Consider the following 13982-nt stretch of genomic DNA (forward strand, 5'->3'; position numbering starts at 1 on the left):
TCTCAGCCATAGTTGTTCTGTATTGTAGTTTTGTTGCCCATGATAGAATATGAGCTCAGGGCCTTCCTACTCTGTCATCTTGACCCTCACTCACCAGGATTACCTTTCTTTTTGCTGAATGAAATCATATTATATTGATATAACATATTTTGCTTATCTATTTATCCATCAATAGAGACTTGGGTTGCTTCCACCTCTTGGTTATTGTGAATAAAGCTGCTATGAACATGGGTGTAAAAATATCTCTTCAAGACCCTGCTTTCAATTATTTTGGGTATATGCCCAGAAGTGGGATTGCTGGATTAGGTAGGCATTTTTAGCCTCACTTTATGAATGAGAAAACTGAAGCCCAGTTACCTCCTGTAACTTGCCCATGGGCAGTAGGCCACAGAGCAAGGTTTGACTTTAAACTCTAGCCTACCACATTCTAAGGATCAGCCTTATCTGCACCACTGAAGTATACCCAGGTTTAACTTGGAAAATTGGGGGATTACATTTATGTATACATTAGGGAACAGCTGATCTCGTGGCTTACATAATTGGAAATGGGAGAATGCTTAGAGCTCTCTTTTGTCCAAGACTCAAGTTGCACAAGTGGTTGACACCATAAATTGGCTGAATTTTTTTCTGAACAGAGGGTCCAACATTGTACTGCATTTGCTGCAGCTTTGTGTTAATTAATGTGCACAGAAGTCCAGGGTGGAATGTTTTAGAATTAGCTGACCCATTTGTAGTTTCTTAACCTTGGGCATGTCAATAATCAAAAGCAATTTTAACCTGAGCTGTTTAACAATGAAGTTGTAATTTATGCCAATTATCACTTCGACAAGTAGTTTTGAACCCATTTTAAGATTTTCAAATGGAATTTGGCGAGTCTGGTTTTGTAGTGGTTCTGAGATTAAGATGTGTGGAGAGAAAAGAAATGGTTTCTTGTTTCCTTTCTAACCCTCATTGTCCTTTATTCTTTATCTGTTGACATTTGGGATTTGTGTGGTGTGGATGGAGCAGTGCTATTTATGTGGGAAAGGAAAAGAAATAATAAGAGCAAAAGGAAGGGGGAAGGGCAGGGAAAGTGAAGGAGATCTGTAGAATGTTCTTATATCATCAAGAAGAATGTCAAAATGCAGAGAACTTGGATGGCTCATCCTGCCACGGGGTGGATGAATGTTGGAATGCTGTTAGAACTCCTGCCGGTTCTTTCATTCCCATTTCAGGACTTTCTGGACTTCCACATACCTATTTTCACCTATTCAAAAGTTATTTTGGGGTCTGGGCAGGGACAGAAAGGCACATTCCAGCTGTGTAGTGTGAAGAGAGTTTATAAAGTAATTGTAAGGCAGGGTGTAGGGGAACCATAAAGGAGATATCTATGGGGAGATTTTACAATCAATAGGATAGAAGGAGTGAGGTAAGGAAGTGGTTACTAGAAACCCTAGAGAGACAGCTCTAGGGAGAGGGCTGACTGATAGGAGCTGTGAACTTCAATTGAGGGACTCCAGCAGCTTGTGGTGGACCATTAGAATGGAGACTTCGACTGTAAGGGATTGACTTGTGTCCCTTTCAAATTCATATGTTGAAGCTCTAACCCTCAGTGTTGACTGTATTTGAAATTAGGTTTTAATAAGGAGGTAACTGAGCCTAAATAAGGTTACAAAGATGGGGCCCTGATTTTATGGAATTAGTGTCCCTATTAGCAGAGACATCAGAGAGTTGGATCTTCCTTCTGCCAAGTAAAGACATAGCAGGAAGGTGTCCTTCTGCAAGCCAGGAGAAGAGCTCTCACCAAGAACTGAATTGGCTGGCATCTTGACCTTGGACTTCTAGCCTATAGAACTGTGAGAAATAACTTGCTATTATTTAAACCACCCAATCTGTAGTATTTGTTATGGCAGCTAGAGCTGACTAAGACAGATTCTCTTCCTATATCAACTGCTAGTGCTTCTCTTTGGCCAAACCCAACCAGAAGACAAGAGAGCCTTTTGGGTTGAGAAGGGTGGAACTAGAGGGGCAAAAGGTATATACCCAGCAAAATATTGGAAAGTGCGATTCAAATCATCTAGGAAGAAAGAGAAAAATCTAGATGTGTCTCCTTCCATAACTCACCAGGTCCTGATTAATTTCTGAGGTATTAGTCCCATGGTTACTTTGTTTTCATATGAGCAGGTCCATGAGTTTTGGTCTTTCTACTCCCAGCTCTGTATTGATCATGATCTTTTAGAGATTTCATGATCAGGCTGACCCTTGTGATTAGGTGGTAGCCTATGTACCTTTGTTAATTATGACAATTTCTGGGATGACAGGATGGCCCACAATGCAATCTGACCACTTTTTCTGTGCAGTTATAGGCCTTAATTTTATTGAAAGTCTTGGGTTCATTCTAATCAGTACTATGAAATGTGGTGGATACTGTAGAATTTTATTTTGGTTGGGCATTAAAACCATACACGAGGTGTTGGTTGCTCTTGGTTTTTATTTAATGTAATGGGACAGTGTGGTGTCAAATGGAAAATGTGTGCTTCTCTGCTCTTCTGTTGTGAATAAACTATAGTTCTTCCATGCATGATCAGTATTTATTTACAGATGCCGAATATCTTCTATATGTCACTGCTGACCTGTGTTTTCCTTTTCCTACCAGTGACACAATTCAGGAAATTGAGCATGATCCTGTTGTGAAGAAGACCTGGGCTGACAAGAAGACTTCATACATAGAGACATGTATGTCTTTGGAGGGGGACACAGGGGCTAGTTGTGTGGCCTGAGAACATCACTGGCATCCTGAAAAGTCTTTTCTGAAGCCTAGTGTGGGAGGGGAGTTAACCAACATTAAATATTGGTTTTTACATCAATTTTATTAACTTATGTAGCAGATAAATCATATGCTTAATTACTCAGTAATCTTAGAACATTGGATTATTAGAGAGTTGATCTTACTTTATCTTCTGTCACTTCTGTGATTTTATAACATTGTGTTGGGGCTAAATAAAAGTGAAGGGACAAGCGCTATGTCTATTCTTCTTATTCAATAAACTCAAAGTATATGTGGACTCTGAGAGGTATGCATTCCTGATGTCAGATTGCCTGGGCTTGAGTCCTGGCTCTCCATTTGCCTAGCTCTTGGGCCTTAGACAAGTTACCCTCTAAGCCTCAACTCTCTTATCTGTAAGAATGAGGAAAGGTATATATAATGAGTTAGGGTTAGGTTCAAAAGTATAAACCAAAACATCCCAACTAATAGTAGCTTAGTCACCTATGAGTTTATTTTCCTCTTGTATAAAATAAGTCTAGTGGTAGACAGGCATGGGCTAGAATGGGGGCTCCATGGTTTTGCCGGGGACCCAGGTATCTTCGATCTTTATCCTCTGTCATCTTTAGTTTGTGGTTTCCATTCATAAATTACAAGATGGCCGTTGGCACTCCAGTCATCTCATCCAAATTCCAAGCAGCAAGAGGAATAGAAAAAGACAAAGGGGGACATACACTCAACCTGTCCCCCTTCTTTTCTGAAAGCTTCACTCAACAACTTTTGTTTATCACCTCATTGGGCACTGCTACTTGCAAGTAATCTGGTGAATTAGTTCTCTAGTTGGGTACATTAATGTTTCACATAAAATAGGGACTCTTTTCTAAGGAAGAATGAGAGGCTGTATCTTGGAAGGGAACTTCCAGGTTCTGCCGTAGGACACAGAGACAGGCATACCTTCTTGAAGTTGAGATGATAAACCCACATAAAAATATTTAGTAAAATGGTTCATACTTGGGAAGCACTAATTTCATATGATATGTAATTATTATCTACTTATAAAGCAACAAGAAGTAAAATTTTTTTTTAATGGATTTGTTTTTTTTTAGAGAGAGAAACATCAACGTGAGAAAGAAACATTGATAGGTTGCCTCCTGCCTTTTCCCCCTACCAGGGATCAAACCCATAACCTAGGTATGTGCCCTGACCAGGAATCAACCCACCACCTTTTGGTTTACGGGGTGAGCTCTACTTATCTGAGCCACACAGGCCAGGGCAAAGCCAGGAGAATTTTATAAAAGTAGTCAAGTCAAACAGAACATCCACAAGCTCTTGCTTTCAAAAGTAGTCATCTTGGAAGGCAACATATTATTTCCATTTATTTTACATTACTATTGTCAGAAATACATTCAGAGCCATTTTACTATGTATAAAAGAACAACAGCTTTGTTGGTTAGATCTCACCACCATCAGCTTGATCATCTATTGTAGTCAATAACATTAACTTTGAATGACACTCAAATGATGAGGATTGATGACTGGTAAGAATATGTTTAAAATATTTAGCAGGCTCTATAGGGAATTCTGGTTCAGTTACTTCTTATATCCGGAAGCCAGACTTCTATAATTCCCACACTAATGGGAGATAGTTATATGAACACACCTGAAGAAGGTATGTATAAAACATTTGTACTCACTATGAAGATTAGTATAGTCTAAAGTACTTAATAGGCTTTGTATTAACCTTTGGTAAGGTGCTGATGGTAATTTATGCTTATAGATGAAATTAGGTAGTGTTCCACTAGAATTATACGGAAATTCTTGTTTCTTTATTGAAGGTGGCTGAAAGTTTGTTTAAGGAAAATAGAGATTTTTTTCTAACTTATGAGTAAGACTGGTAAATATTTCTGTAAAACTAAAACTCTATAATCATACAAAATTCATTTGCAAAAAAGACTTATTTACATACTAAATTATGCAATAATTTTTATAATGTGGGTTCATTTTATGCATTCCATTTGAGACTAAAAACCCGCCAAGATGTGAGTTTTGGTAATTTATTGGCCAACTTGAGGAGATATGTTATGTTACAAAGTCTGCCTGTTATATTGTCTACTCTGACATCACTAAGTATAAGATAGACATAACCTCAGATATCACCTGTTTCAATTTTTAATTTATTTTATTTTTAAAAAATTAATTGTTTAAAGTATTACAGATGTCCCCTTTTGTCCCCATTTCCTTCTACCCTGCACCCCCGCCCCAGGCCCTCTCCACACTATTGTCTGTGTCTATGGGTTATGCATATATGCACATAAATTCTTTGGTTAATCTCTCCCTCCCCACCACCCCTGTTTTCCCTCTGAGATTCGTCAGTCTGTTCCATGCTTCTATGTCACTGGATCTATTTTGTTCATCAGTTTATTTATGTGGAATCCAATTTTTAATTTTATAGATGAGAAAACTGAGACCCAGAATTTGGGTGACTTGCCCAAGATCTCATACCTAATACATGACAGAGCAAGTCCCAGAGCTCAGCTTATCTGGGTTGTACTTTCAGGCCTCTTTTACTACCCAGGTTCCTTCTAAATCACTTCAGTGTTGACATTCCACTGGGCGTGGAAGATGGAACACTGAATCTGAGTATTATAGATCTTCGCCACTTAAGTGTAGTGTGACAATGACCACCACTTCTCTGTCAATGTTTACTCCTCTCTTCCTTCTACAACTTCCAAGTTTTTGCTGGACATTTGGATACCCAACAAGACTGTATTTTCTGGTCCCCCTTGCAGCTTAGTATGGCCAAATAAAAGGGAGTGGGTACAACTTCTGTGTGGTGTCCTGTTCCCTATTCCCTTCCTGTTTGTTGGGAATCATGAGATGGAAGCAGACACCTTGGACTCGAAAGACAGAAGCCACATATTGAGGATGACAGAGCTGCCTTTCCTGCTTTGGATGCTCTACCTCTAGACTATTATATGTGACAAAAATAAAGTTCTTCGTTTAATTCTCTGTGTTACAGTGTCCCCTTGTTTCAGGAACTGTGACTGTACCCTAACTAATGCACTTAATAGCAATCAAATAGTCCTGTATAATAGCATGAAGCAGACTCTCCCCTCTTAAAATCTGAGTTGGAGTCACCAAGTCACATTTGTTTGGGCTCAGACTTTATACTTACACCCTTGTTCTACATCAGCTTGAGTGCATTCATACTACAAGCAAAACTGTTCACTAGAAGGAGCATTGACCTGGAGAGTTTAGTCCAGGTTTCTAACATTAGACTGCTACTAACTCCCAGAGTTTCTCCATGGCTGTTTGCTTCCTTAGTTATAGAGCGGAGATTATATTGTTCATTTATCTCCCAGGATGTTATGAGTAATACTTCATAAAAAATGGTTGTAAAGCATCTGGCACATGCAAGCCTTCTGCCTATAATGCTGAACTAATGCAGTAGCTTTCCTGGCACCCTGAATCTCTAATGATTTATAGATAGGCCTTTTTACTAAAGGGGGTTGGACTTTGGCATGACCTGCCTAAGCTAATGAACTGCCTCCGTCTTAATCTTTAGAACTCAGTGGAAGTATTATTCTTTCCCTTAGCTCCTTGCTTAACAGCACCATGCTGAGGAAGGCATCTGAGCTACGGAGGGGGGATCTGGAGCTCCCCGGTTGGTATTCTAGTTTTCTTCTATGTTTGTATCCATACTCTAGGCTTGAGCCTAGAAATGTTAAGGAGATTTATTTCTGAAACCCTGCTCACGTGGCCAACATCAAGTTTGCAAAAAACAACAACAAGTTAAAATCATGCTTCAGACATTTAAATAAAAGCCTAATGGCCGGTATAATTCCAGTGTTAAGTCCCTGTCACATGCATATAATGCAGCTTGTTGTAATGGCTGAACCTGACTCCCAATATTTTGCCTTGGAGACATAAGCAGATGACTTACTTAAGTAGATGACTTCTGATCCTTTTGTTTCAGCACTTTCAGAAGTTTGCCAGAAAGTGCTTGCTTGTGCCAGGCAGTCCTTAACATTATTCTTGGGGCAGCCTCAGCTCCTTAGTTAAGTTATTATTGATCATTAATTCTTCTTTTATCCTAAACATCTCTATAAGGAATAGATCTGGAATGCTTTCAAGATCAGACTTCTTTTTCCAAGGAGCATAAATCTGTTAGAATGTAGTAATGGTATGTGAAAACATAGTCCAAGTACATTTTTCAAGTAAAGTATAAGAATAGGTGTCAGGACAAGGAGAGAATATCATTGTCACCATAACGGTCCTGTCTGGAAATGACTGGTTGGTATCAGAACCCACTTACCAAGTTGGCATTCAGATGGCATAGGTTTGGATGAAATTATAAAGTAGTTTTCTTTTTTCTATTCACTTATTGATTTGAGAGAGAGAGGTCAATTTATTCCACTTATTTATGCATTTATTGGTTGCTTCTTATATATGCCCTGACCAGGGGTCAAACCCGCAACCTTGGCGTATGAGGACACTGCTCTAACCAACTGAGCTATCCAGCCAGAGAATAAGGTAGTTATCCTTTAATGTGATATACTGTGACCATCACTGCATCACCAGTTTTAGATGTTCTTTCAGATGGAGAAAGAGGGAAGGTAAGCGAGGGAGGGAGCAAGGAAGGAAGGTAATGATGTGGGGTAGGAGACCAGAAAGAGCATAGGGTCTGGAATTCATACCTGCTAGATACTATGCATGCTGTATCATTTAATTCTCATGAATATGATGTCATTTAATTCTCCCCACAGCCCTATGTGGTAGGTATTATCTCAAATGTACAGATGAGAAAGTTGGGATTCAGAGAGGCTAAGTATTACTCAGTTAAAAGATGTTGGAGAGAACATCTGAGTCTGCGTTTACCTGGCTTACTCCTGCCATGACACTGTATTGTTTTTCTGATGAATGGAAAATATGCCAGAGGAAGGGAAAAAAAACCCCAGATGGAAAATCCTGTTATCCAGCCAGTTTAAACAGATGCCAACAGAAGACTATAACTTGGAACACAGTCAACATAGACAGGAAAAAGAAGGGAGAATGATGAGCTACCTTGCAACCTCCCTGGAGAAAACCAGATATAAGAATAAAATAGTTCGGCAAGAGCCCTTGCGTTAGAGAAAGGAGTCAGACATACAGAGTATGTGATGTCAGCTTGGAAAATGCAGGAGAGCCTTGCTGAATACTTAGACCTACGAAGGAACAAGATTTATTCTTATTTAAGAAACCACTAATGCTTTAGTGGAATGAGAGCCTTGGAGATCTTGTGAGAGGGTAAATGTATTTTGCATTTGGGAAGGATATGAATATTTGGGGGCCAAAAGACAGAATTCAAAAATGGCCCTCTCAACTTTTGGCCTCGGTGCGTGTACCTTCTTCCAGTTATTCAAGCAAACACTAATTTAGGTATACCTGTAAAGGGACATTGCAGATATAATTAACGTCCCACATTAGTTGAACTTAAAATAGGGAGGTTTTCAGTGGCAGGGCACGGGGTGTGTCTGGGGGGCTGCTGACCTAATTGCACAAGCCCTTTCAAAACAGAGTTTTCTCTGGCTGGTTGTAGAAGAGGAGGTCAGAGGGACTCACTCTGGCCTGCTTGCATGAAGCAGATATCCAGGTTATGAACCGCCCATGGAGGTCACATGACAAGGAACTACGGACAGCCTCCAGCACCTGACACTGGTCCCCGGCTGACAGCTGGGGGGAAATGGGGACCTCAGTTCTACACTCACAAAGAAACAAATTCTACCAACTTGTGAGCTCTCAAGAGGACCCGAGCCCTAGATGAGAAAGCAGCCCCAGTTCACACCTTGCTTTCAGTCTAGTGAGCAGAGAACCTGGTTACTCTGTGCCCAGACTTCTGACCTACAGAAGCAATGACATAATAAGCAGGTGTTGTTTTAAGCCACTAAGTTTGTGGTGATTCGTTACACAGCAACAGAAAACTAGTACACATTTATAGATGGTCCTTGACCATGGGGGTGGCACTGGCCCCCACACAGTGGAAAATATGCTATAACTTTTGACTCTACTGTTGGACCTTCACATCTGCAGGTTGAACCAACTAGGGGTGAAAAATATTTTCGATCTGTTGTTGCAAATCCGTGGCTGAGAATCCATGGTTCAGAATCTGCGGTTGGAATATTAAACTACTGTTTTCCACCCGATGTTGGTCGCATCTGCCAATGCACAACCTGCATGTGTGGAGGGCTGACTGTGCTGACTGAAAAAGAACCCGCATGTAAGTGGCCCTGCGCAGCTCAGACCCGCGGCGTTCAGGGGTCAAATGCATTTCATTTTGCTGGTTTCCTCTATAAGCCTATGAAAAAGGTACAGCAAATACTTTTATTTCCATTTAATATTGAGGACATTGATGCACAAATAGATTAAATAACTGGCTCAAGTTTACTTAGCTCATTAATCATAGAGCCAGGAGGGGATTGTTCTTTTGATCCTTACGGTAATGTACTTCGGCTCTACCATATCCCGCACATCCTGTATGTTCATGCGTGTTCTCATTCCCAGGGCAAGGCATTCGTCATATGTTGGTTCAGTGAAAGAGGTGGTAATAAGGGGGAGAATGTCACAGGGGAAGAAGTCAGGAGAGGGGAAGGTGATGGGGGCACCATCCACCTCTTCGTGTGATTCCTACGTATCTGCAAGAGAGTCTGCTCTAACCTCTTAGCCACGGTCTTGGGTCTGAGCTACAGAATTCTCTGATATATGGTTCTACAGTCTTAACTTCCTTTTCTAATGAAAAACTTATGGTATTACGTTTGTATGTGTGTGCATATGGATGTGCCTCAAATCCTCCTGAGGTTTCCTGGGAAACCCTTTAGTATCTGTGGCTGCTTCAGACAGGATGGGAGGAAGAGGAGGGCTCATGTGCCTTGGCAGAGAGGGCCAGTTTCCCCCATATCCATGACCATTTCTTCTATGTAACACAAATCTTTAGCTATGTTCCTGGCTGCCCTGAATAAAGATGATATGTATTTCCAGAAAGAATAAACATCTATCTGCTTAAGCCACTCTTATTTTGGATCTTTGTTACATCAGCCATACCTAAGTCGTAACTAATGCATATACTTACTGAAGCATCTGGGAACAGTATGTGTATTATTCAAATGTGACAGTGTCTTAGAGCTGTGCAAATGCGAGCTTTACCTTCTATCGTTTGTGATTTGGATGAGAACTTGCTGCTTTGCTTTTTCCAGTTTCTCTGATTTACTCCCTTTTAAAAACCCAGCCCAGCCCTTGCATGATCAGCTCTGGTCCCTGTGGCTCATTCGTAGCCTCTTGTGTGGGCCCTTAGGCCCATGGTGCCCTCAGCGCCCTGTGTCGAGATTGCTCCCATCTTGGCCTGCACCACATCGGTTGGAAAGGGCCAGAGTCCTGGGTTCCCTCCCTACAGGGTTGTGAACTCTCCCAGGGCAGGGCTGTCTCCTGTCCTAGCAGAGAGAGCCTGTTACATATTAAGCCCACAATACATATTTGTTAAATGAGCATCCCTAGGAATAAAAGGAAGGATGGGAGAATGAATAAAAGCAGTGGTGACCTGGAGCATTTACAACGATAGTCTCCTCGTTAGAGCTGAAAACTCACTTCTCTGTGTGTGTTTGATGTTGGCTCACGTGGGACTTTGCAATATGAATGTTTGATATAAAATGAGGTTTTATTTGGGAGAGATATACTACACATTTAAACTTAAATGCCCTTTATTCTTTGTACAATCGGAGCTTTCAAATCAAGTCATAGTCCTATAACTTTCCATCCTATTTTTCCTTCCCCGTTTCCTTCTGCCCCCAGGAAATCCTCCGATCTCTATCCCTTTATTTTCAAGAAGCGATCACGTAGTAAATCCCATCCCACTGAGTCAAATTTAGGTCATCTTTTATTTGGTCAAAATATAGTCTTACTGGCAAGTGGTATCACTATTATTCAAGAACACACATATTGTTTTACTTACAGCTGTGTAGCTTTTTATGTTCTCATATAAATGTTATGCCTGGATTATAGCTGAGGCAAACTGGACTCCATTTATTTGAAAAAATAATGGGAAATCAGGTTCATTCTATCCACCTTCCTGACAGTTTCCCATTTCTCAAAGGGGCCCTTGCATGGGCCCTGCCGTGCGGCTTTGCAAACTGCTCTTCACAGATTCTGTGGGATGGCTTTCCTGCTGCTCTGCAGGAAGCCCTCAGCCAGGGGTGTGGGGAGGGCCAGAGACTCTGCCACGGGACCGGGAGGGAGGGAAAGCTGGGTTACTGAGCTGCTTGTAGGGAGAGCAGCGGACAAAACTGCCAGGTTCTTGGGTTAAGATCTTGGAAGGGAGCTAGAAAAATGGTGTTCAGGTTGTACATCTGTCCATCATCACCACTATCCTGTAATCAAAGAGGGACTGCTCTGTTTAGAGTGTGTGTGTGTGTGTGTGTAGGTGTCTCTGTGTGTGTTACTTTGCCTAAGCTCCCCCATCATTAGCAAATGGTGAAGCCAGAATAGAAGTCTGGCCCTAAAACCCCTAAGATCTGTCTGCTGTACTTCTCAGCTCCTCTAAACACATGATTGCCTATTCCACTTCTACATTTACAATGCTACCTTGTAGTTAAACGTGTGTATACATATGTATATATACACATTGCTATTTTTACGGAGATTTGTGCAGGAATATAGTCCTGGAAATTCTTTCACAGAATTACACAGACTGGAATGGCATCCTGGAGCCTTACTTTTAACAGAACTCAGCTGCCTGTATAATGAAACACATGCTACATACAGATGAAACTGAATGTTCAAATCAAATACAAAAATATGCTCATTTGTGCACAGTTTCTCCTCTCCTTCTGAAGTAGCAGGAGCCACATTTTTGTCAGATGCCTTGTTTGAGGGAGTGAGCTTTCTCCACGGTCTGAATTAAGGCCAGCACGTCCCATAGACGAGCCCACTGGGGAACTACCGGGAGAGGAGAAGGGGAGAGGCGAGCAGCAGATTTAGGATTTATTGGATGATGACACCATATGATGAAATGGTAACCTGACCGCACCATTCCTCCCCACTTCCCTTGCCTGGGGGATGGTGTATGGATGACTCTCAACTCAGGCTTGCATCGCAGTGTCTACACTGACATACAGACAAAACCAGGGACAGAGGTTATAATTACAGGCAGCATAGCGAGGGGATAAGAGTAGGTGCTCATGTTAGTTGGCTTGGGTTCAAAACCTGGGCCCATTACTTGTGTGACCCTGGGCCAATTACTGCCAGTGCCTCAGATTTATACGTGTGTCATAGAGTTGGTGTGAGAATTAAGTGAAATAAAGATATGAATAGTACCTGGAATAGAGTAAGCTTCCAGTGAATATTAGCTAATATTATTTTAAAAACATGGTCAGAAGGTACAATGTCTCACAGGTTATTTTTTTTATCAGATACTATAAGAATGGATTGTGTTAAGACATTTGTTTATATATTTTGAAGGCATATGGCTACATATTAAATGTTATTATTTATTAAAATTCTTATTTGTTAAGTTAAAATTAAATATCAAACTTCCAGTAATTTTAATTTAAATTGTCATATTTACTACTGCAGTATTGTTAAGGAATCATGTTGGATTCACAGATCATAGGTATATGCATTTATATACGTATGTACATATATACATGCACATAAAATTTACCACCTTAGCCCCCCCTTTTTTTCTGCAAAGAGCTTTGTTGTTTCCAGTTGGTCCAATGCATGGGAGAGGGTCCAGAACGATTAAAGGGATGCCTAGTGGTTTCAGGGAGAAGCTCAGGCAGAAGCCAGACACCAGGGGAATGCATAAGGGATCCCCAAAGGCCCTCTGGGCTCCAGAGGCTCCTAGTCCTGCTTGAGGGTGAGCCTCTCCAAAAGATGTTCACCCAGCCCAGCCTGGGGGCAGCCAGCCTGTGAAGGTGAGTCAGGGTCTACTGTCTTCCTGATGAGTTTCACCCTCTCATCCAGAAAGTGGTTCTCCAGGAATCACAGAGATGAGGGTCAGTGTGGATGGAACCAGGGCACGCAGATCCACAAGGGCCTGGTTCAGGTTCTTCTCCATGGCCACGGTGACTTCCATGGAGTCTTGAGTTTTACCCCACTCATCTTGGGATGGCTTCAGCACATCCTGGAAGAGAATGCAGCCACGGCGCTGGTTTTGCATCTTTAAGAGATGCGCAGGCCCTCTAGAATTTTCTCTGCCAACTTGAGGGAGAAGTGGCCCACGCCCTCCAGAGCCACATCGTCTGGGTGGAAGTAGAGCCCAGAGAGAGGTAGGTATAGGTGGCCCGCAGATGCAGTTGAAGGCAGCCTCTACCTCAGTGGAATAATTCTGATAAGTTTGGGAGCTCATGGTTGTTGGGCAGTAGGAGTTACGGTCAAAGAATGGTGTTGGCTGGTCTTGGGCTGACGATGGCTGAGGTGGTTCCGAACATGGTGACTGGAAAAGAGGTTGGAGGGTGGTTGAGGCTGGAAAAAGGGACATCCCCAGGTCTGTTCCATCCAAACACTGCTGAAGCAAGAGACAGATCTGGGCAACCACTAACGGCACTACCCCATCTTAAGCATTTAAAAATGTACGTTTCAGTAGTGCTAACTATATTCATGTTGTGTAAAAGATCTCTAGGAGTTTTTCATCTTGCAAAACTGAAACTCTCTACTCATTGAATAATAACTCCACATCCCTCCGATCTCCAGCCCCTGGCAACCACTATTCTGCTTTCTGTTTCTGAGTATGACTACTTTAGATACCTCATGTAAATGAAATCATACAGTATTTGTTTTCTTATAGGAATTTTATGGTTTTAGGGCTAATGTTCAAGTCTTCAATCCATTTTAAGTTAATTTTATATATGGTATAGGGTAAGGACCCAACTTCATTTAAAAAATATATATATCTTTATTGATTTCAGAGAGAGGAAGGGAGAGGGAGAGAGAGATAGAAACATCAATGATGAGAGAGTCATTGATCGGCTGCCTCCTGCACGTCCCCCACTGGGTATTGAGCCCGAAATCCGGGCATGTGCCCTGACCGGGAATTGAACCACGATCTCCTGGATCATAGGTCGATGCTCAACCCCTGAGCCACATCGGCCGGCCCAACTTCATTTTTTTTGCATGTGAATATCCAGTTTTTCACAATACTTTTTGTTGAAGAAACGACCTTTCCCCATTGTGGGCTTTGGCATTCTTGTTGAAAATTGTTTGACCATAT

At 41.5% G+C, this 13982-nt stretch overlaps 1 pseudogene across 1 annotated transcript; it reads right to left on the reverse strand.

The window, feature by feature from the left end:
• Positions 1-12613: 12613 nt before the first annotated feature.
• On the reverse strand, positions 12614-13121 carry LOC308560559 (ferritin light chain pseudogene; annotated as a pseudogene). Its single transcript has one exon. The product of its transcript is annotated as a ferritin light chain pseudogene (transcript).
• Between the last annotated feature and the right edge of the window lie 861 nt (positions 13122-13982).

Source organism: Miniopterus schreibersii (genome assembly GCF_964146895.1).
Source record: "Miniopterus schreibersii genome assembly, chromosome: 8".
NCBI classification, from domain to species: Eukaryota; Metazoa; Chordata; class Mammalia; order Chiroptera; family Miniopteridae; genus Miniopterus; species Miniopterus schreibersii.